Below are 23,139 nucleotides of genomic sequence, written 5' to 3' on the forward strand. Positions count from 1 at the left end.
TTGTGACCAAAAAACGGAGTTATTGGCTCCAGTTCGTTGATGGGTCCATAAGAGAAACATCGATGAGTACTTTTTAGGGCACTGCCCGATATATGCGAGACCGAAACAAAACCAACGAACGCGTTGAATACTCCAACCGCTTGATATTCGATTTCGCCCAAACAAAATCGGCACAGCAGACCTACCACGGTCCATTCCTTCACGATACCGCGAAATCAACTAGAATCAAATTCAACTTGTTGAAAAATCTGACTGACTCTTCGAAAGGATTTAACTGAACAGGTTCCTTGTGAGTAACATTGTTCCTCTTGACACGAGTCAAGTGAGAGTGTTAGCCTCCGATCACAAAATTAACCTCCGATCACAATTCGTATCGGTCGGGAAGCTTGTTCGCTGTGTACAAAGGGATAATTTTTCAAATCTTAAACTCCCGCCCGTTTTCTATAATGACAAATGTCAAAGCTCAGATGTCACATTTCACATCTTTTGGACAATTTTAGACCTCCGTCCACTTCGCTTGATGTTTTTGACATTGGTACTATGGGAACATATGAGGAAAAAGTATACTCGATACTATGACTTTTGCAGTAGTACTCGAGAAATTGCAGTACCATTTTTAAAAGAAAACATTCTTAGAATTTCAACGGCAATATTTTAGATTTTCGAAAAATACTGGAAGTTGGAGTTTGGGGACATTTTGTCCTGTAAAATCCCCTATTTCTAAGACCTATTCTGCTCTATGCATCAAATCATACATATTTTGCTGTTTTTCTAATACGAAAAAAAATCAAGAATCGAACGGAACTTTTGCAACCTTTGTCAGAATACGAGAAGTTGAGGTTCTAGCGCATTTAATTTTCATCATTTTTCGGGTGCATTTATCTCTGAAATTCTTCAGTCGATTTTTATTAAATGTACCATGTTGAACGCGAAAAATGGAAAAATAGAAGGACAGTGCCTTCGGGTAAATTCAGATACATTAGATTTTTTTTGACATTTAGTCTCGATTCCCCATTTTATCATCAAATAGCACATATAAGCTCCATTTAACAATAAATTATCATTAATTTACTATTTCTATCATGAATAATGCTCGGAAGTCACATGATAGATGTTTCATGACGGGAAAAATGCGGGAAGTCAGAGTATTAGGGCATTTGATAAAGAATTTGGTTTTTAGACTAAACGTCGAAAAAATGTGATATTTTTAATCTTATCGATAAGGAAGCTATTTCTATTTTGTTCCAGAAAATTTTCTACGTTCAACAAAGTACACTTTTTAAAAATTGATTGATTTTTCACATTAGAAAAGCTGCAAAATATGTCTGATTTGATTTACTGCATAGAGCAAAATGGTTATTAAGTATAGCGATTTTTTGGAAAATATGTCCCAAAACCCCAACTTTTCTAATTGCTCGAAAAAAACTACAAGGGGCAGCCCTATAGGGTTGCACGATCTTGAAACGTAGGACTATACTACTTAATGTAAAATATTTGTTTTATTGGTGCATTTAGAATAATAATTCAAATATGTTTCTTACGTATAGTTTAAGAACAACCAATCAACATCAAATTTTTTTTTTTTTCATACGTTTATTTGACACGGCATTTGCAATAGCTTTTTACGCCAGTTTCTTTTTTTACATAGCACGTTACAAAAATCCTTAAGACTAATTTTAACTATACTAGTACTTTGTCTAAAACTAACACTGAAATCACTTTATTGTTTGCTTTTTTCCTTACATTGTTGTATTTCATACTGATCTAGTATTTTCGGGTGTATTTATTTACTTTTTTTTCTGTTATTGTCTAAATTTAAAAACTAAATATTCTAGGTTCCTTTAATTGGTGAATGATTAGCCTTGGATGAGAGTATGAGGAGATGAATTTAATTAAATTTTGACAGACGCTGTTTTTAGAAAATGATAGATAAGTTCCATGTATAGAGGATCGCGATACGCCAGGATGTCTCTAACAGGAACATGGATTGGTTTTCCTCGGACTTGTAAAGAATCTACTAATTGTGATCTGGCTTCACGATATTCAGAGCAGGACCAAACAACATGCTCAATGTCATGGTAACCTTCTCCACAAGCACAATGATTACCCTCAGCGAGCCCAATACGACGGAGATGCGCATCTAAAGTATAATGATTGGACATGAGCCTAGACATCACACGGATGAAGTCCCGACTTACATCCAATCCTTTGAACCATGCCTTCGTTGATACTTTAGGGGTAATTGAGTGTAGCCATCGTCCCATATCTCCATTGTCCCAAGATGTTTGCCAACTAGCAAGTGTCCTCTGTCGAGAAGCGCTATAAAATTCATTGTAAGCGATGGGTCTTTCATATATTTCACCATCTAGTGCACCAATCTTGGCTAAATTATCAGCTTTCTCATTTCCCGCAATAGAGCAATGGGCGGGGAGCCACACTAGGGTAAATTTATAACATTTTCTTGTCAGGTTACTCAGAGATTCTCGTATCTTCCCCAAAAAGAATGGATCGTGATTATCAATCCTCTTTGAGCGTAGAGCTGCAATTGTGCTGAGACTATCAGTGAGGATAAAGTAATGGTTCGGGGGTAAAGTATTAATTATTTGCAAACTATAGTGAACTGCTGCTAGTTCCGCTATATAAACAGAGGCGGGTTCTGCAAGTTTGAGAGAAATTGAAAAATTATTGTTGAAAATACCGAAACCAGTGGCCTCACTGATTCGTGACCCATCAGTGTAAAACATTTTAAGGCAGTCTATGTGTTGATATTTACTTGTGAATATTTTAGGGATCTCCCGCGAGCGTAGATGATCCGGAATTCCACGAATCTCTGCTTGCATGGACGTGTCGAAGAATAAAGTGGATTCAGGAATATCTAGTATATTGACGTATGTGGGAACATACCTAGCAGGCGTTATTTCTTGTGACATGTGATTGAAATACACTGTCATGAATCTGGTTTGGGGTTGAAGCTCGACAAGTCTTTCAAAATTTTCAATTACCAGTGGGTTCATAACCTCACATCGAATAAGTAAACGAGAAGAGAGATCCCAGAATCGGTCTTTTAAAGGAAGAACTCCCGCTAGTACTTCAAGACTCATCGTATGTGTCGACTGCATGCAACCTAAGGCAATTCGTAAACAACGATACTGTATCCGTTCCAGTTTAATAATGTGAGTGTTCGCAGCTGAACGGAAACAGATGCATCCATATTCCATTACTGATAGTATTGTTGTTTGATACAATCTTATCATGTCACTTGGATGAGAACCCCACCATGATCCAGTTATTGTTCGCAGAAAATTTATCCTTTGTTGGCATTTCGTTATTAGATACCTAATGTGGCCTCCCCATGTGCCTTTAGAATCGAACCAAATTCCAAGGTATTTAAAAGTCAGGACTTGGGCTATCGTTCTACCAACCAACTGAAGCTGAAGCTGAGCTGGATCACGCTTCCTTGAAAAAACAACCAACTCTGTTTTCTCCGTAGAGAAATCGATGCCTAACTTCAAAGCCCAAGTTGATAAGTTATCCAAACTATCTTGCAGTGGTTGTTGTAAATTTAAGGCTTTTGGTCCTGTAACAGAAACCACGCCATCATCTGCAAGTTGCCTTAGAGTGCATGGGCTGACAATACAATTATCAATATCATTCACGTAAAAATTGTAGAGAAGGGGGCTTAAACAAGAACCTTGTGGGAGGCCCATGTAACTTATTCTGAATGTTGCCAAATCGCCATATGAAAAATGCATGTGCTTTTCTGACAATAAGTTGTATAAATAATTATTTAATATTGGTGAAAGACCACATTGATGTAGTTTCTCTGAGAGAACATCAATGGAAACAGAGTCGAATGCTCCTTTTATGTCTAAGAACACAGACGCCATTTGTTCTTTTTTTGCGTAAGCTAGTTGGATTTCTGACGAAAGTAGCGCCAGACAATCATTCGTTCCCTTTCCCCTCCGAAAACCAAACTGGGTATCTGATAGCAAGCCGTTCGCCTCAACCCAATTGTCGAGACGTCGTAGGATAATTTTTTCCAACAATTTCCTGATGCAGGTTAACATTGCAATCGGTCGATACGAGTTATGATCGGAGGCTGGCTTTCCCGGTTTTGGAATAGCGATAACTCTCACTTGTCTCCAGTCGTGCGGCACAATGTTCTGCTCAAGAAGCTTATTGAATAAATTCAACAAGCGTCTTTTTGCTAGGTCAGGCAGATTCTTCACCAAGTTGAATTTAATTCTGTCTAGTCCCGGAGCATTATTGTTGCATGAGAGGAGTGCAATTGAGAATTCCATCATTGTCAAAGGCGAATCTATGAAATCGTTACTTGTGGGAGCATCGCGAGTGATTTTCTGCGCAGGAGCAGAATCGGGACAAATTTTCTTGGCAAAATTAAATATCCAACGATTCGAAAAATCTTCGCTTTCATTAGTCACGTTTCGATTCCTCATTCTTCTCGCTGTGTTCCAAAGAGTACTCATTGATGTTTCTCTTGACAAGCCATTAACGAAGTGTCTCCAATAACTAGATTTTTTGGCACGACGTATACTGTCAAATTTGTTTTGCAAAATGAAATAATTTTCAAAGTTCTCACGTATACCCCCTTTCTGTTTCATAATTTCTTTGTAGGCAACTTGTTTAGCTTCATATGCATCAGAGCACTCTTTGTCCCACCAAGGATTAGGGGGCCGTCTATTTATTGCCATTCCAGGATTGCATTTCGTTTGGGCTAGTTCTGCTGCTTCAATAATTAAACCCGCTAAGAATTCATATTCTTCGGTAGGGGGTAGTTCTCCTGTCGAAGCAAGAGAAGTGGAAATTAATGTTTCGTATGTTTTCCAATCAATATTTCGTGTTAAGTCATAAGGAACATTGATTGAATTCGTAAGGCCTAATTCACTGTTAATTGAAACAACGATTGGCAAATGATCGCTACCGTGAGGATCAGGTACAACCTTCCACGTGCAATCTAACCGAAGTGATGTCGAGCACAGAGATAGATCTAATGCACTTGGACGTGCAGGAGGTCTGGGAATGCGTGTTGTTTCGCCAGTATTTAAAACTGTCATATTAAATTCGTCACAAACATTGTATATCAAAGAGGATCGATTATCATTGTAGAGGGAACCCCACAATACTCCGTGCGAGTTGAAGTCTCCCAGTATCAGACGCGGAGCAGCCATGGATTCCACTACCTCAAAAATTTGACGTTGTCCAATTTGAACTTTGGGAGGTATATATATAGAAGCGATAGACATGTCTTTGCCTTTAATGTTCGTTTGGACAGCTACAGCCTCAATGCCCGCAAACAAGGGGATGTTAATTCTATAGAAAGAATAGCACTTTTTAATTCCGAGAAGCACTCCTCCATACGGGGTGTCTCGGTCTAGGCGAATAATGTTGAAATCATTTAAGTTGAAATTAATGTTTGAGGTAAGCCATGTTTCACATAGAGCAAAAGCATCGCATTTTAAATTATGCAGTAAAATTTTTAAGGAATCAATTTTAGGTATGATACTTCTGCAATTCCACTGTAAAACAGTGATGGAATCTTTCATTGGAGGAGGTGAATTACCCATTGAAAGATACAATCGCTGCAAGGATGGGCCATTGAGCAATCAGCTGCTCTAAAAATGTTCTAATTGTTGGGAGGAAAGCTGAAAGTATACTCTTTAGTGGTTCAGAAATATTGAATGCTTTAAAAATCCAATCAACAATTTCAGAAAATTTCAATAATCCTACCCCCGGCTGAGGCTCAGAGGTAGTCGAAATTTTATTATTTCCAGTAATGGTGTTCTGTTTGGATTGTACGTTCCCAAAACCGGGCGGAATTGATTTCGGTTTTGAATCGGAATTTTTCGGTTTTGGGCGCAGTTTATCTATTGGTGGAGAAATTTTAAGGCCCTTTCTTGGCAGCTTGGGAAAAGAAGACTGTTTTCTTTTTCTGGAATTTCCGGGTAAAACAAATGATGTACCTTCGCACGCTCCGTCAGAGTCAGACTGTTCCGAAAATAGAGATGCGTAAGTGTTTTCTAAGAAGATGGGTTTAGGGGTAGCATTTTTCAACATTTCTGCATAGGAGCGCTTAGACCTCTCCTTCAAGGATCGTTTAATTTTATCCTCACGCAATTTATAAATGGGGCATGCAGGGAGCTCATGTGAGTTTTCTCCGCACATTAAACATTTTTCTGAATTTTCATTGCATGTATCCTCTTGATGAGAACCCCCACATTTGCCACACCGTGCCTTATTGGAACAGTAAGTGGCTGTGTGGCCAAGCTGTTTGCAATTAAGGCAATTCATTACACGAGGGATAAAAAGGCGAACAGGGAGACGAATCTTATCGATAATGACATAGTTGGGCAGCGCAGACCCAGCGAAAGTCACTCGAAATGAGTCAGACAGTCGATAAACTTTTTTATCTCCTTCGTGTGATACTGAATGCAATTGCTTGCATTCAAGTATTTTTACGTCTTTAAGTATGGTGTCTTTGAAACGACCAACCCCATGCTTAACTAAGTCATCAACAGTCAAACTCGATTCTGTGATGACCCCATCAATTTCAATTTCCTTTGAAGGAATATACGCTCTATACTCACGCGTAAAAAGCTCGCAAGAAGCAATTGCATTGGCTTGTTTGAAACTACCAACGACAATGCGTATTTTATCTTTATTGACTTTGACGATCTCTTTTACATCCGAGAATCGCGAAGTCAAATCTTTAGAAATTTGAATAATATTTAGCGCCTTTACTTTACGCCTAATAAATACAATCCATGGTCCCGTTGACGACTCTGGGTAAATTTTAATTCTAGTCGGATTTACATTTTCAGCATAAGGCTTAGGGGGAGGGTCTGTTACTCGTTCTCCCATCTCTTCATCCATTTTACCTAGCAAGAAAAACTATCACAAAAAGGAATGAAAAATATACCTGTTATACCTGTAGAACACACCTCATGTGTTACGTTGTAAACTCGGTGCCCGTTGTTTGACAATGTGACACTTGCTGTCCTTCTTCGTCGCGTTGCTTCTTCAGTAGAGAAATAGTCCTACCTGCAACACTTCAAAACTCTCTCCGATTAAGCTGCTCGTCGGTATCACCACCACAAGCGCGCTCTCTCCGTTTCCACCACCTCGGTAGACAAATGTGGCTACCTGTGGCTTGCTGCGAAAATCCCACTGTCGATGCGGCAAATCAACATCAAATGTTACATATTGAAATCAAACCTTCTTGGTTGTCAGGTCATTTTATTTGTAGTAGGTGATCGATCGAATCAGATTGAACTTATTTGAGAAGATCTGAAGAAAGAAGACAGAAAACCGTGACCGATGTAATATCTGGAACTAAATCTTTATAGCACAAGATCAGCTTTTAAAAATTGTAAAAACTTTTCGATTGTGTGATAAAGAACCCGGACCGGTGAAGAAAAATCAAATTTTAGACAATATAATCACATTTCATGTATAGACCAAGCTTTCTAGTTATATTTTGCAATAATTGTAACTTTCCTAAAGTACGCATACAAATGTCGCGAATGCAGTGTTCTTAATCATATAGGGCCGTACACAAATGGCGTAGCTTTTTTCTGGCGATTTTCGACCCCTCCCTCCCCCCTCGTAGCATTTGGTCACAAAATTCTAACCTCCCCCTTGTAAATGACGTAGCATTTCCCTAACCCCCCCCCCCCCCACGCAACGCAACCGGGAGATGGAAAAATTACATATGTTTTTCAATTCTTTTAAATATATGTCCTTACAAAATGTTTGACGACTTTTATCAACATTTTCATTATACCAGCAAATTGCCTACAAAAAAAAGCCCATGACAAATATATTGTGGATAGTTTTGTTTAGAATTTTACATGTCATAAAGCATGAAGAGAAGTTCACAATCCTGCAATTGAGCATAAGCTCAACTAAATTACTAAATTTTCTTTAATTGAATCCGAAAGAAAATTTAATTCAGCTACCAAAATAAGTCTTCAAGTTAGCAATATTAGCTAACTAATGTGGAAACTTAAATCCGCATGAAAAATCTTTCCTTTTCTTTGCGAGCCTGCCATTCAGCGAACAGTAAAATTTACAAAATTAAAAACCGCGTGAAAAGCAACTTAGGAATGAAGGAACACTAAATTGTTTTCTCTAATTAATGGGTTTTGATGCCCGTCAAAAAAATTAAACTTAATGCTACGTCGCACAACTTCTGACCCTACCCTCCCCCTCGTCACACTTCGTCACAAATTTGGTATATCCCCCCTACCCCCTAAAATGCTACGTCATTTATGCATGATCCCTATATCGAAACTATAAATATACAAGAATCGAAAACTAGGATAGGCTGAGTGAAAATCACGTGAAGTGGAAATGAATCAATGAATCAATCGAACGTAAATAATAAACTTTCGTTGTACTTTCCATCGATCCGCGTAAATTTGTTGCTAAGAAAGTTTTCGTCTTTGCGCAACGAAAGCGCAGATTGCTATCATGCAGGTTACGCATGCAACCGCTAACAATTTAGTAACAAATTAGAAACACCTACATACACATTCGCCTCAAACATTGAACCCAAGCGCACAAAGCAAAATGAGTCAACGCTGATAATGATGATGGGTAGAGCGAAAAAGACAACTAGTACCACAATGTTAACCGTGTATGCAAATGAAGCTCGAATGTACGTGTGTACGAATAATTGTGTTCGAAATTGTACATAAAAGTGTGCTGGAAACGAGCACAACACAAAAAAAAAGAATAGTGTTTGAACGGACAAGCTCAGTCGGGTGTTGGACGGAACTGGGTAGCGTATCTCCACAGCCAGTGTAACGGACCTCTAACTCAGCTACACTGGCTGCGAAAACACGCAGCGCAGTGTTCTGCTCTGCCTGCTGTTCAACAGGCAACTGAGCTTGTTCGGCCAAATCCGTTATTTAAATAGTCGATGATGATTCATAGAAGCGTAGCGATATGCGCAAAACAATTTGAAAATTTATCGTGAGATGGCTGAATTATATGCGTTTGAAATTGGACCACTTTTCGTTACACACCATTTTTGTAGAATTTGCAAACTGCACCTCCATATCTAGAACAAAGACGTAGTCCTACGTTAAAAAAATATTTCAGTCTCTCACATGTTCAAAAGGCATCAGACAACTAAGCGACACGAAAAACGACACATTAGATCCAAAGAGGGCCAGGATCGTATTGAACCAATTCATGCAGCCCTTTTCGATTCAGAATCTAGCAAAGATAATTAAAGTAAGAAACGGTGAAAGTTCACCTTTTTATTGGAAACAACGTCCCGAGCAGAAGAAAATAACTGCGGAATACTAAATTTAGGTATCAATACCAACGACTGTTTACCACAATATGGTATTAATGAGCTCTACATAAGAGGTAAAATACCAAAAAAATAACACAGACATGTTCTAAAAATAACTATTTGATAATGAAACGAAATATTATAATACCTGAATAATAATGAAACATTTTTCAACCTTCCAATAATAAAATTCACGCTATGGAGATATTCAATAAGGTATTGGTTTGGTATTTGTAAAAATAACTGGAATACACAAATAATACTAAAATAAAGTATTAGACCTCATTAAGGTATTAAGCAGGTATTGAAAATTTTTTCTTCAATATCTGCTCAATACCTCAATGAGGTATAATAATCAATTAATACTAAGTTTTGGTATGAATACCAAAAAAATAGTATGTTATTGCCCAGTTATTTTCTCCTGGTCGGGGAGAAAAGATATGTCCTCAAGCAGGAATCGAACCTGCGATCTCCCAGTCTCTAGTCGGGTGCGTTAACCACTCCGCCATCGAGGAAATGTGATGATGATGTTCTAGTAGGAAATTTTAAAAATTTCTTTTTCAAATTTTCGATCTATTCTCAAAATGCACAATATTGAAAGATTTCTGCCAGCCCTGATCTCGTGCAACCACTGAGAACAGCCTACCGGGAGCACACCGATGCTTCTTCCAGAGAGACCCTCATCGAACGGAGGCGGGATGCTGTTTTTCATCTCTTCCAGATTAATCTCACTCACTCTGCTTCAGACCGACCGAGACGATCCTTTACCACTCGGATTGATTGAGTGATGCTTAGTTGGGTGCCACATTTTTAGCTCCTTTCAGCCGGCACGCCAGTTCAGTTACGGTGGAGAGTCGATCCGAAAAGGATTTAAGGGTGTTTAGATTGTGCATCCTACTATCAAGCGGAACCATCGAGCGGAAACATGTGACCACATAGAGAATGCTTCCCAGGAGTTGTCGCCGTGTGCGTGTTTTCTACGGTGAGGAGGTCACAGTCAGTCGACACAACCTCTTCTTTCATGTGTGATCCTGATCTGAAACTATAGACACTAATAGATAATAATAAGGATGTGAGGATGGACTGGACGGGGGCCGAACAAATGGGCGAATGAGCGGGGAGCGGCATTGGAGCAACCTTGTGCAACGTGATAAACGCTACCAGTAAAAGTGGCACAGATTCTTAAGTGAAAGTTCAAGATTCTCGAGTGATGGAGGAAAAAAGGACATACAAAATATAACGGTGACGCCGTTCCACTTGATGTGCTACAAGTTTTCGCCGGATGTGCATATGACGGGTGATGGTTCCCACGGCAGGAAGTGTTGATAGATGGAGCGGTTTTTAGAGGATGTTTTTGATGATGATGTTTGATTCGCACGCATGGTGAGTTTATATCTATTACGCACGCATTTAAAAGAATTCAATAATAACAAAATTTGTTGTTCAAAATGATAGTTGAAAATAAGCATGATTGGGTTCAGCCAATGTAAGAAAAGATTCTGTTGAACTGCACTTTTTCTTGTCCTTGTTCTCTAACCTACCAAGCTAACAACACATGTGAACATACAAAACAACCGCACAGCAAAATGCAATCGCAAAACGAAGAATCATTCAGCGTAAGCATTCACCTGCATTATTGGATTCGAAGCAAATTGTGTCGCCTGGATGACATTCGTCCCATTCATGCCATTTCCCTGAGCGTGTAATTGCATTTTTTCAGAATGTTTCTTTTGCCACATTCGCATCAATCCAGGAGATGCACAATCCTTCGTTACGTTATACGACCCAACCCGGCTGTGTACGGTGTGGTGTGATGTCCCAGAACAGTATCTGGATCCCGGGAATTGGAATGTCGTTCTCAGCATAATATTCTGAGACATCGGAACTAAAGGAGGGTCTCCATAAAATATCTATCTATAAATGTATAAAATGTCGGGTAGAGCTATTTTTCGATCGAATATTGAAAAATCAATTTTTTTTTCATTGGAACTATCCCGGAAAAAACTCTTTCATATGCAGCTAAGCAGCGAACCGAAGTCAGCGAAATCATTCCGTGGAGGCGATGGTACCTCATAGTGCACAAGTAGACAGTAGACGATTTGAGGGAGAAAGCACTTGACTGAAATCTGCATTTGTCGGTTCTTTCCTTGTGCATTCGACCTTGGCCACCCTACATAATATGTACCTACAATATCCTTAGAAAGAGCGTGGGCTATTGGGAGCAGATGGCGTATTGTATTGGTTCGCGTATCGTATGTTCGCGGTCACCATGTGTTCTTTCAATCGTTATTTCAGCATTTCGTAGCAAAATAAGGTAGATTTGAATTTTATGCCACAGATAAAAGACGTTCCGGTTAGAACGAAATCTGTTTAACAACCTATGTAAACTTTCAAATCGATATACACTAAGGTTTTTTTTTACACGGGGGATACGTACCGTGTAATAAAAACCGTTCAAAAAAAACCGCGTTAATTGCGAAATCCGTGTAAAAAAAAACCGCGTTGATTGCGAAATCCGTGTAAAAAAAAACCGTGTTAATTCAGAAAACCGTGCAAAAAAAAACCGCATTAATTCCGAAAATCGTGCAAAAAAAACCGTGTTACATTCAATGCAAAAGACTTAGACGATTTTAGGAAAAGGGATGATTTCGGAGTTTTATCAAAAATGTTCTAAGTCCTTTTGAAGGCAAAAGACTTAGACGATTTTTGAACAGATTTTTTTGCACGGATTATGCAAGTAGCACGGTTTTTGCTTTTTGCAATTCCTTAGGTTTTTGGAAAAGTGGAAACGTCGGATCTTGAGGTTTCCTTTTGTCCCGCACTTTAACAATATGGTTGTTTTCGGTACAGTGTTAACGATTAGGCACCAAATATCGATGCCTGAGGCCATTTGGAATACCAAGATGACGACTTCCGGTCTAACAGAATTTTCAATAACCCAATCAGTATGCATATTTTCCGAGCGGGCCTAATGAGCGCATGATAGAGATCACTGTCTGAGGCCATTTTGAAATACAAAATGGCAACTATAGGCTTAGCGATACTCTGTACAACTCAGACAACGTGGGGGTGTTTTGGAACTGGATTGACAAATATGCAGTTGCCAGAGGTCTGACGTCATTGTAACACCCAAGATGGTTCTGATTATTTAGTATAAATATCCAGCGTAAAACAAAAAGATACATTTATTTTTGTATATTTTGCATTTATAAGATAAGAAAAATGTGCTCATGAATGGATTTACTCGAATTTGAGTTGGTTCGTCTGCTAGAGCTCATCGAGCGAATCTTCATGCGAGACTCAAAGTCGAATCAAAAAGCTGACATAATCAGGGGGAAATAATAAAATCAGGTCTTCGATGTATTATTAAGGGGGCGTCTGGTGTAAAGTGCTCAAACCGAAAGTTATTGTGTTTTACGATTTTGAAGGCAAGGAAACAATGCATCTTTTATGTAATGTTAAGCTTTAAATTTGTACGTTTATTCTGTACGAAAAAATTTTTTGCACGGCCTTATTCTGCGCGGCGTGTGACGTGAGACGACGAACTCGGGTGAGGTGAGATTCCTCATTGCGGTTAAATGGGAGTCTCACGTCACCCGAAGTGACTCTTCAGAATTGGGTGCAGTCACGTAGAGTGAGGTGAGATTAGTCGTCTCACGTCACACGCCGCGCAGAATAGGGTCGGCAGCCACGCAGAGCCACACATACGAGCGTTCCAAGAGTAGACGTCCAACCATTTCCACGTCGAGGAGCGCCGCGGCTAACACGATGACTCTTGATAAAATTGTTTGACACAGTAAATTAACTATGCTAGATTTCACCCTAAGGAGGAAATTTTGGTAAAAACCAAAATTTCTCACTAGGGTGAAAATTTGTTGGTAAAAACCAGTCTTTGTACAGGAGGGTACAAATCCTTATTTCATACTGTGTTGCGTTTCGGCTTCGCCTCATCAGAAACCAACACTAACTTATTGTCGGAATAGATTAGCGCCGGCTTGACGCAAATCCCTTAAAACTAAAACACACTTTGTGTTTCAATCGAACGACTGATCAAACGTGATGTCCCGTTCGTGCACAAGTTTTGTTTATGCCGATGAGACACAGTGAAGCCGAAACTCGCAACAGAGTATGAAATAAGAATTTGTGCCCTCCTGTACAAAGACTGGTTTTTACCAACAAATTTTCACCCTAGTGAGAAATTTTGGTTTTTACCAAAATTTCCTCCTTAGGGTGAAATATAGCATAGTGCTTTCGCATAGGCCTGCTAAGCCAAGACAAGTTTCGGCTTCACTTGTGTCTCATCGGCATAAACAGAACTTCTGCTCGAACGGGACATCACGTTTGATCAGTCGTTCGATTGAAACACATAGTGTGTTTTAGTTTTAAGGGATTTGCGTCAAGCCGGCGCTAATCTATTCCGACAATGTGTTAGTGTCGGTTTCTGATGAGGCGAAGCCGAAACGCAACATAGTATGACAGCAAATTAAGTAAAATTTGTAAAACTTAGACTTGTAGTTACTCGATGAACCCAAAAAAAAGTTCGAGTTTAGGAAAATGGCTTCATGTAAACCGAAAAATCTCATATTTTTCTGTAAAATTCGTGCACTTTTCTTCAAAATAATAGAGAGAACAATTTTTTCATTCTGTTTTCTGTTGTTCACCGACAGGCTACACATATTGTGCATTTTCATAAAAAAATCAAGTCAATTCTTTGATTAGTTTTTGAGTTATTGTGTTCACCAATTTGAAAAACGCGGTTTCGAAAAAACGCTATTAAAGGATACTCCATAGCAAATTGCATCACGGAAAAAATGACGTGGAAAACAATCCATTTGGTATTTTCTCTTAAAAATTTGGGTGGAAGTAGTTTAAAGTGTATGTTCACACTGTATTTTTATCGCTGTCAGTCTTAAGAAAATTGTTGCCGATAGATTGAAATCTGCGTGTGTCACAGCAAATACGCGCGAGGAATGCATGGCTGTTTAAAACAAAAGAAGTTCAGCGTGGTCACCGAGATTGCGGGAGATTATTCTAGAGGCTCAATATTAACAATTAAGCGGATAAAATAGAAGTCGATTTTTTTGCCCACTACATCAGACGCCCCCTTAAGATGAATGAGATGTACACTAAAGCAGAGATGATGCTTATAGAGATGCGCGAAGACTGAAGCCAAAAGTTCCAATCGAACCTAAAACAACGGTTCCAAACTAGCAATGTAAACAAATATGGCGGATTTAGGAAGTAATGCGTGGGGAGTATCGAGATTGAAATGAAAAGAAATGCATGTCTGCATCCTGCATCCTCGATACATTTTTTCTAGTGCAACGAAAAACATGTAGACAGGCTCAGTAACGTAAATCAATGCGTTTCCAAGTTACATGATTGAGTATTGTGGGAAATATTTCAAAAAAGGAATTCGCCAAGCATTCATTAAAACTACAAGTCACTCGCTGTTTACACAATATTCCTGGTTGCCAAAACTAGCAGATAAATAATTTGTAAAACCGTGCAGCCAAATTTACTGTTTTTCTCGCCGCGTGTCTTTATATTTAAAACATCGTCTTGGCACTAAAATAGAAGTCACCATCTTAGATGAAAACATGAAATGATGAAATTTTACTAAACCGAAGTAGCCATCTTGATTTTCGAAATGGTCTCAGACATTGATATTTGGCACCTACTCGTCAATCCCGTTCCAAAAATACTCATATTGATTGGGCTTTGGAGAATTCCACAGAACCGGAAGTCGCCATCTTGAATTTCAATATGGCACCAGACATCGATATCTAGCGTCTATTCGTCAATTCCATTCCAAAAATACCCATATTGATTCGATTTTAGAGAATTCCAATGAACCTGAAGTCGCCTATCTCTATCATGCGCTCTATTAGGCCCGCTCTGAAAATATGCATGCTGATTGGGTTATAGAGAATTCCACTGAACCGGAAGTCGCCATCTTGGTTTTCAAAATGGCCTTAAACATCGATATCTGACGTCCACTCATCAATCCCGTTCCAAAAATACCCATATTTATGGGGTTTCAGAGAATTCCACTGAACCGGAAGTCGCCATCTTGGTTTTCAAAATGGCCTTAAACATCGATATCTGACGTCCACTCATCAATCCCGTTCCAAAAATATCCATATTGATGGGGTTTCAGAGAATTCCACTGAACCGGAAGTCGCCATCTTGGTTTTCAAAATGGCCTTAAAAATCGATATCTGACGGCCACTCATCAATCCCGTTCCAAAAATACCCATATTAATGGGGTTTCAGAGACTTCCACTGGACCGGAAGTCGCCATCTTGGTTTTCAAAATGGCCTTAAACATCGATATCTGACGGCCACTCATCAATCCCGTTCCAAAAATACCCATATTTATGGGGTTTCAGAGAATTCCACTGAACCGGAAGTCGCCATCTTGGTTTTCAAAATGGCCTTAAACATCGATATCTGACGTCCACTCATCAATCCCGTTCCAAAAATATCCACTGAACCGGAAGTCGCCATCTTGGTTTTCTAAATGGTCTCAGACATGAACATTTGGCATCTACTCGTTAATGCTGTTCCAAAAGCAATCACTTCCACTTTTCCAAAAATCTTCGAAATTCTTTGCATTCAAAATGGAAAAGCAGAAACCGTGTAAATTTCAAAATCCGTGCAAAAAAAAACTTGGTCAAAAACCGTCTAAGTCTTTTGCCTTCATAAGGATTTTTGCTAAAACCGTGTTAATTGCGAAATCCGCGCAAAAAAACAATTGATCAAAAATCGTCTAAGTTTTTTGCCTCCAAAAGGACTTAGAACATTTTTGCGAAACCCGTGCAAAAAAATGGTTGAGAAATCGTCTAAGTCTTTTGCCTTTAAAAGGACTTAGAATATTTTTGCGAAAAACCGTGTTAATTGCGAAAACCGTGCAAAAAAAAAACCGTGCTAATTGCGAAAACCGTGTAAAAAAAGCCGTGTAAAAAAAAACCGCGCAAAAAAAAACCGTGTAAAAAAAACCCTTAGTGTAATTAATTGGTCGCTGCTGCTTCCAGACTTTCGAAACAAAGGTTCTTCATTTTCTGAAAATTTCCAAAATGGCGCGTAATAAAAACATCAATTTTCTCGTCGGAAACAATACGCATGGTCTTGTCTGAGTGGAATGATCAAGTATGAGGATTGGAAAATGACAATTCGTGAGAAGGTTCGAAAATTAATTACTAATTCACGGCAGCCATATCAGCACAAAGAACAACTGAGCTTAATAATATTACAGCTTGATTTACTAGATATTCGGCTTTTGCGTCTGTTTGGTTGGAGCGGCTGACTTGTTGTCCCGTATAAATCAATCCTTCTGGTTGGACGGGTTGCGAGGGTCGGGGATCTTCTTGATTATTGTCGCAAAAGGCGGCAAAAACAGAATTTGTGCAATAAAGGTTTGTGCTAATGAAAATTTGTGAAATTGAGAAGCTCATGAAAAAGGGAAAATTTCCGCTCATGACAGGTCCGTAGCCAGTATTGTTTTTCGGGAGGGGCTAAAAAAATTATTGCATAAATGTATAAGTTCTGATGACTTCAGATAGATACTAGAAAGTGAATGAAAATTTTCAGTGAAAACAATTCCAAAATTAAGACGATAGGAACCAAAAATCATAAATATAGGTTCTATGTCCGAAAGGCTATAATACTTAGACGATTTAATTAATTAATTGCAACATTAACATTTCGAATTTGATTTTTATTATTTATTTACAAGTTGCGATTTACTCTAGTTACAACAATGGATACTCAAAAGTATTTAGGGGTTAACTGAATGTGGTAGTGCTATAAAGTGCAAGGCGTTCTAGGCTGCACGGTGTGGAAGACGCTAAATTGGAATGAATAGAAATTTGTAGAGAGTGCTCTCAATCTTTTGATTTGGCAAGCAATTTGTAGATGCAGAGCAACGATTTAACTCCTATATGTTGATTTGGCATTTTTCCGCTAATACCCATTCTGTGTCATTACGCTAACGCATATTTTATGATATTTTCAATTTAAGGGGTTATATATACATATTCAGGTCGGTCAGCAATCGATTTTTTTTATTCTTTTATCTTAAATTGTAGGTAGGTTTTTAAGAATATTATCCCAATATTGTATAGAGATCCAAACAGTAGAAGCAAATGTTTTTCATCTTTCTCCCTAACGGGGGCGAATCAGTGACATTGGTGTCTGAACAAGTTGTTCGTAAATTATTTGGGGTATCCTTGAACGATTCCTTTTTTCGTCTAAATTTTCATATCAATGTTATGAATTACTAAAAGTAATTTTTTTTCGCATGAATAAAGCAGACTTTATGAAAAAATCGTCACAGTTTCGCAAAAAAGTGTAATATATAGGTATATATGTAAATGTTTTCATCTACTAAAGGAAACTGCCCAGAATTATTTTTTAAAGAACACTGCCCGGAAATTGTTCACTAATCAAAAGAATCACTTAACACTGACTACTGACATCTAATTTTCGTAAAATTTGTTGCATGTATCATTGAAGACACCATCAAAATAATTAGAAACTATAAATAGCGATGAACTTTATAACTTTCCCATTACTTGTTTCCAACACATGGAAGAGAATACATCGTAAACTTCTTTGATTTAAAATTACTGCAATTTATCTGGTTACTATGGAACTCTTTCAAAACTTTTATATTGATACTAATCTGCTCAGGAATTGGTTTGTTTTTGACCAAAAATCATAAGCTTTTAATTGTTTTCCACAATCCCCGAAAAGATTGAAAGAAATGTTCGATTACTTGAAGAAAGCTATAATGTCTGTTTGATTACAGGTTTGTTTTATTACAATTTGAGAAACAGTATAGTTAGTATCAATAAAAGCTGTTGTATCTAACGCATCAAATTCGTACGGATAGCGAAGACGAAAAGGTTTTTCGAAAATGAGTGGATTATAGCGCAATTCCGAAAGCACTCGAGCTGAGTGTATAGAAAAGATAGAAGAAGTGCTCTTGAGTCGATTTCAATTGATTGATTCTTTTCCCTTCATTTCAGCGTGATTTCTGATCATCTCCCTGATTTTATTCCGTAACGAAGGAAAGACTGTCACATACTGAAAACATAAAATAATAATCCCAACATTATTGATTCAGCCAGTTACAACATGTTAGTCGCACTCCATCCCAAGCAACACTTGCGACATGTAATGGCCGCGGTTTGTTGCATAACCATACAATTTTGCTGGTGCGCTTTTTTCGTTGCTAGATCAGTTAAATAATGGTTGATGTACACTTTTTTCAACTAATTGTGTTGCAGAAACTGCTATTTAACAAATGGTGTTGCTTGGCATGATAGCCTATTCATTTCTGTTCGATGTATCGTCACATCGTTTTCAAACTAACATAGACATTAATTGGAAACCATAGAAAGCTGCTAGCTGCAACATTAAGTTCATTATGATTGATTGACTAATAAAGTAGAGTGTATTGACCTAATGCAGAAATTCAAATTGTGTAAAAATGTAACTAACTTTATTCTGGCCAATATCTAGTACTATATACTAGTTTTGTTCAGCTCGGCAATCACTTGCGATGGAGTGCTGTTTTGGAGAGTTTTAGTGCTCAGTCTTCTATAAAACGTCAACTTATTTACATAATGCGCTTATTTGGCTCGGTTCAATGCGATATCTAAACAGATCCGTGTGTCCTTTATATATTTCCATGATGTTAACAATAAATAAAACGAGTTATAATGGATATCCGGTAGATCTCCTGCGAGCGACTAGCCATTGCGCGTGGACACATGTTTACGAAGCAGATAAATATGTTTTCCTGACAAACATCGTCTTGAGGGGCATACATTTCGTTACAGGTCACGAGCGTAAACTACCTCAATGATGGTGCTGGCTGTTGATTTGGAGATACCTGACGCAACTTTTTCGCTGTCAATATTAGCTAAAGGGGTATCACAAATTTGGCAATGGTTTGTGTTTCAGGTAATGGCAATTATCTGTGTAATGGTACTATCGCAATATGTTTTGTATTACAGAGTCGGGTAGGAGGAAATGAGTCGGAATTTTCACCACAAAAACACCATTTGAAATACCGGGAACTAGTTCCTAGATGTGCCCTTTGTAATGAATTCCATTTCTTCCAAATGTGACAAAAATCTTTTAGCCTTTCAGATCTTGTAGCCGAACATTCATTTTCTCATTGCCCTTATACATGAAGATCGATAAAGGCGGCTTCCGTAAACCTATCCTCCATATTTACCTACAGCAAATGTTTCACATCACGAATGCTCGATTGTATGTGAGAAGACTGGAATTCAATAGCCTCCGTATTTGGCCGGAACACTACTACTTTCTTCTGCGACTCACTCATCTCGACAGATCGTGACCGGTGGTTCGAAATAGTAATATTTTCTCATTAATTTGTTTAAACTAAACAAGATACAAATTAGCTAAAAGTCACCAAAAAACTTGTTTTTTCTTTAACCCATTCATGCCCATGTTGTTTGCGGACAACAACGTTTTTAAACAGCTATAACTTTTGGTTGACGCGAGATTTGCTCACAAAAACAAGTAAGGCTCATTAATGTGATTATTGCCTTTAATTTGAGTGTTAACAGTTACAAGGATCAGCTCGAGAACTGAAGTTATTGCAATTAGTCTGATTGGATTCCGATGACGCAGTGCTGCCAGGGACAGGAAATGGAAAATGATTTTTTCGTATACCTTCGTTATGATGCAGTATTGTTGAAAACTGATAAAACTTATCAATTTAGACTGTCGTTGGCTACGTTTTCCACGTAATTGGACTATTGCAATTATTCTAGGAGAATTGTATTGAGCATTAGAAGGTAAAAATTGACCAGCTTCTAGCACGGCCATGGAAGCACCTAACTTTATGAAAATGGGCTATACACTAGAAAAAAGTTGGACATGAAAAAGGTAATTATTTAAAAAAAAATTCGGAGCCCTCCCCCCCTCTGGCTACGTGCCTGGCTCATGAAGCAGCCTTTTCAGGCATAACCGTCAATAGGAAGCACCCAACTGGCACAATCAAATACGAGGGGTTATAGATAGAGGAGCCACGTGTCTGTTTCGATCATTTGTTGCTCTTATGCTAAACGAACAACATCATGAATTTAACGTACGGACGGTATAAGAAGCGGTATATTTTAACCGCTTTTTAATTTTTTTTTAATTTTTTTTTTGCGCGAGTATAGAAATGCGATAGGTACGAGTCGTATACAGACAATGCAGTGTTTTAAAGCGTCGTTTTCATGCTCAAAATTATTAGCGTCTAAACCGTTAACTTTCAGGAATATATTGTTCAGTGAATTATGCACCTTTAAGTGGCGTACGAAATTTATTTCCTGAACTAATTAATTGTTTCTTCGGCAAAGTTGTAGAAACTATTTCTGCAAAAGAAATTGCTGAAGACACCATATAGCTTCTAAAAAGTTGTTAGCTGTATGGAAGAATGACTAAAAAAGGTATCATGAAAAAACTAATTTTAAGGGGTTGTTGCTGCCAACACTGCTCTTCGTGGTGTAACTGGTGCTGAACAGTACTGTCATTCGACTGAAACGTCATCTGTGTACGATACCGTGGCCTGACGGCGGGAGGAGAGCTGTCATTCTCAAAAAAGTGCTTAGTAAGGCATCGTGCACAGGAGGAGGAAAACTTAGTTGTATTAACTTCATTTAATCACAGTAAAATCATTGCTTGTACAGTTAAAACTTATATATACACAGTGAAATCTAACATTATAACTAAGGAAATCACAATCATCACAGTAAGGTACGGTTGAGCTTAAAACAAAATTTCTAAAATACGTACCTAACCTAAAACTATATCACAGATAAAACGAACAGAATCGTATATTAATTGTACTAGCAAGCAGCGATGCCACATGTTTTTTTGAAATGTCTGTAGAAGAATAACTAAAATGTCTGTAAAAGTCTGTAGATGGTTGTGTAAATCGTAGTTACACTAAAATTTTACTTTAAAAATAGATTGAAAGTAGAATTCTATTGTGAATGAATCACTCGTATTCGAAAACAGTTATTCTAGCGCAATTTTACTAAACATTATTACCCTTTTAAAAGTCTGTAGATCTCTGGCTACGTCTGTAGAAGACATAAAAAGTCTGTAAAATACAGACATGTCTGTAAATCTGGCATCGCTGCTAGCAAGCCATTGTATTCTGGTTCAAAACCGATAAATGTAAGTTTATGTAATTATATTATAAAACGGAAACCATAACAATAAAACTTTTAGCTTTAAGCTGCCTTACCGAGTTTGTGAACGACTAAAAAGAATCGGCCTAGAGCCTCCTTTGTACCCAGAACAGGGGTCTTCCATATAACACGTTCCCAAACTCGAAAACTATTAAAGTTAGATATATGGTGTCTTCAACAATTTGCAGTAATATTTTCTACAACTTTGCCGAAGAAACAAAGTTTGTATCTTAATTAGTTTAGGAAATATATTTCGTATATCACTTATAGGTGATTAATCTCTGAATAATATATCCCTGTAGATGCGTAATCACATTGGCAAAAACTTCTACGAACAAACTATACTCCTAAAGTTAACGGTTTAGAGGCCATTTAAGCACGAAAACAACGTTTTAAATCACCGTGTAATGATTTGCTAAATGGGTGGGTAGAGTGGCTTTGGATTGAGTTCAACACTACATGATGCGACGTGTGTGCGCTGCTTGTGAGTTTGCATTGGGACAAATTAATTTATTTTTACGATTGTGTGTGCCTTGGGTGGACGATACGAAGGGAATCCTCATGCAAATTTCGGATATACGTGGTGCGTTTTGAGGTAGGACTTACGGCGGTTCCAGCAAAAGGTGTTTTGAAAACTGACCTCTGCGGGCACGTTGTAGGTCGCAATTCGTTGTCTACAAGCAGCAAACCAAAACGATCTTGAAGATTACATTCCATAGGGGCACCCCAACCTAAAAAACATGAAAAAATTTGATATAGGAACAAAATGGCGGCCACTTGAAAATAAAGTATCGTTTTTTCGCATGATTTTTCCAAAAATCGTTAATGATCAAAATATTGCGATTTTGTAGGTTACAGCGCCCGAGAATGTTACCTTTTGTACTTTACCCGAAGTTGATTGGTTGAATGGTTAAAAAACGAGAATGCCCGCAGATTCAAAAAATCTTGTTCCGAGAAAGCCGCCATTTTGGACGCCATGTTTGACACCTTACACTCGAAAATTTTGATTTTATAGATGAACCCTTAATAAACATTTTGCAGAATGGCACACATTTCTAAGTCATTTTACTGCTTCAACGAAAAATTATTAAACATTAGGTACTTTTTGCCACATTTATATAAAAGGACCCCCTTAATAACTTAATAATCCTCTTCCTACCGTACGAATTGCTAATCTTGTTTCACGAATAATTTGTTCGTTCCATGCGAGTTAGTTACAAATTTGCCTATTCTGAAAGTTTAGAGATGGCGGATCGACTTGTTATTTCGTTTATATCAGCCATTTTCAGGGTTCTACCATGAAGTAAAGAATATTTTTGAATGTTTTTCGTCTGAGTTGCATTCGATTGCAAAATGGAACAAACATTAGCCCTTATCAGCGCTATCAAAACATCAAGTTGCACCTCTTTGACAGTGGAAGTAAACTGATTTCATTTGATAGCCAGCCCATTTGGCTTCGAACGTAAACTGAACCGAGGACAAAACTGGGGGTCATATGCAAGTGCGGTAGCATTCGTGTGTTCCATTCGTGCTGGCTGCACCACACACGCTCGCTATGTCTGGATGCGGTAAAGGAGGAAGGATGAAGGGAAA

The 23,139-nt window shown here is 38.1% G+C and overlaps 2 protein-coding genes and 1 non-coding gene across 4 annotated transcripts in view; 1 reads left to right on the forward strand and 2 right to left on the reverse strand.

The window, feature by feature from the left end:
• Nucleotides 1–23,139, reverse strand: part of LOC131683272 (gamma-aminobutyric acid receptor subunit alpha-6) — a 221,155-nt gene that overhangs the window by 67,914 nt on the left and 130,102 nt on the right. The window contains exon 1 of one of the 2 annotated variants that reach the window (XM_058965123.1): nt 6,938–7,110. The exons of the other annotated variant lie outside the window; for it this stretch is intronic. The gene's annotated coding sequence lies outside the window, so the exon portion shown is untranslated. Of the gene's footprint in view, nt 1–6,937; nt 7,111–23,139 lie in introns of those variants that run through there. 2 annotated transcript variants of the gene reach the window in all.
• On the reverse strand, nt 9,765–9,837 carry Trnas-aga (transfer RNA serine (anticodon AGA)). The gene has a single exon. It is a non-coding gene; the product is annotated as a tRNA-Ser (tRNA).
• The window catches only part of LOC131683300 (gamma-aminobutyric acid receptor subunit beta-like), a 77,762-nt gene continuing 64,803 nt past the window's right edge, over nt 10,181–23,139 (forward strand). The window contains exon 1 of the mRNA XM_058965152.1: nt 10,181–10,705. The gene's annotated coding sequence lies outside the window, so the exon portion shown is untranslated. The remainder of the gene's footprint in view (nt 10,706–23,139) is intronic.

Source organism: Topomyia yanbarensis, chromosome 1, assembly GCF_030247195.1.
Source record: "Topomyia yanbarensis strain Yona2022 chromosome 1, ASM3024719v1, whole genome shotgun sequence".
Lineage (NCBI taxonomy): Eukaryota > Metazoa > Arthropoda > Insecta > Diptera > Culicidae > Topomyia > Topomyia yanbarensis.